Genomic DNA, 1715 nt, shown 5'->3' with positions numbered 1-1715 from the left:
CTCTACTTTCCGGCTACCCGGATAAAGCACTAAATAAACTTCATTTAGTGCTAAATAAACTTCATTTAGTGCTAAATACGGCTGCTAGAATCCTGACTAGAACCAAAAAATGTGATCATATTACTCCAGTGCTAGCCTCCCTACACTGGCTTCCTGTTAAGGAAAGGGCTGATTTCAAGGTTTTACTGCTAACCAACAAAGCATTACATGGGCTTGCTCCTACCTATCATTCGGATTTGGTCCTGCCGTACATCCCTACACGTATGCTACGGCACAAGACGCAGGCCTCCTAATTGTCCCTAGAATTTCTAAGCAAACAGCTGGAGGCGGAGCTTTCTCCTATAGAGCTCCATTTTTATGGAATGGTCTGCATAGCCATGTGAGAGACGCAGACTCGGTCTCAACCTTTAATCCTCCCGTTGTCCTCGTATTGTATCTAGACCCCGAGTCCTCCGGGTCACCCTGTCCCGTCTTAGCTTAAGGCTCAATGGGCTCAAGTGTGACAGTATGCGTGTGAAATCTTACACCTGCAGCACACCGTGTGTGTCTTGGAGTCCTTCTTGGGTGTGCAGAGCTGACACCTCTTCCTCTTACTTGCCCCGGTGACCGTGGCAGCGCACGGGGCAGCGGCGGGCTCCTCATGCTGGTGATCACGAGCCGCCGTAGCACTCTGTAGGACTTTGACAATTGCTGACGCCGCTTCGGTGCGGGGGAGATGCTGCCTTCTTTGGATCAGCGGCTGCACAGTGCCTTTCCCAGCTGCTCCAGGAACACCCTCCTCTTGTTCCGCTTGCGAGGCATCCAGTCAGGCTTGATCTCTCGCCATATGACAAAGGCGTTGTAGGAGGACACGTCGAGGATGTTGTGGAAGACGACCAGGGGCCAGCGGGCAGTAATCCGTCTGCAGCTGTACGTGCCGACCACCTTGTCTAGGTTGTCCACGCTGCCCTTGTTGCAGTTATAGTCTAGGATGATGATCGGCTTCCTGTCGTGGTGATCGCTGACTTGGGCCTGTATGTGCAGCGTGCTCTGAAGTAGCACGTTCTTATTTTTCTTTGCCATGTAGGACACTAGAGTGGCGGTGGGCGTGAAGGCAAACCTGGAGGACCAATCTGCCTTTTGACTCGAGCAGCGCCGGCGGGAGCTCGGCCTTGTTCTTTCTCACCGTGCCCACCATGGTGAGGTTCCTCTCGAGGAGCCTCTGTCCCAGTTCGTAGGAGGTGAAGAAATTGTCACAAGTGACATTGCGACCGCTCAGTCCCGTTGTCAGATCGCATCCCCTGGTTCTTCTCGGGGCCTCCGCTGGCCGCCTTACCGGTGTACACTCGCATCTTCAAAGCGTAGCTGGACTTGGCGTCGCAGGCCGCCCACGACTTGATGCCGTATTTCGCCGGCTTGCTGGGAATGTACTGACGGAAAGGACAGCAGCCTTTGGCAAGGGGAGAAGAGAATGGCGTCATTACCGGTTCATTGATTCATGGCATAGGCCGTTGGGCCCGGAGTCTCGTCCGGCCCGGCGTGGCAGATCGCACGGGCCCTGTGGCGGCGGCCGTAGGTCACAGGGGATCATATGATTTTGCTATTTTTCGACAGCAACGGCGTCTCCCTTTGGCCTACGGCCGAGGCGGCCTCGCGTTTGGCCTCGGGGGCTTCCTCCGAAGAGCGCGAAGACGCCTGGTCGGCCTCGCGCTCGGGGTCGTATTCCTCCCAGTCTT

At 55.3% G+C, this 1715-nt stretch overlaps 1 pseudogene; it reads right to left on the bottom strand.

The window, feature by feature from the left end:
- Positions 1 to 732: 732 nt before the first annotated feature.
- Positions 733 to 1460, bottom strand: LOC112073286 (piggyBac transposable element-derived protein 4-like; annotated as a pseudogene).
- Positions 1461 to 1715: the final 255 nt, after the last annotated feature.

This window comes from Salvelinus sp. IW2-2015, unplaced genomic scaffold (assembly GCF_002910315.2).
Source record: "Salvelinus sp. IW2-2015 unplaced genomic scaffold, ASM291031v2 Un_scaffold2208, whole genome shotgun sequence".
Classification (NCBI taxonomy): Eukaryota; Metazoa; Chordata; class Actinopteri; order Salmoniformes; family Salmonidae; genus Salvelinus; species Salvelinus sp. IW2-2015.
This window is presented reverse-complemented; position numbering and strand designations above follow the sequence as displayed.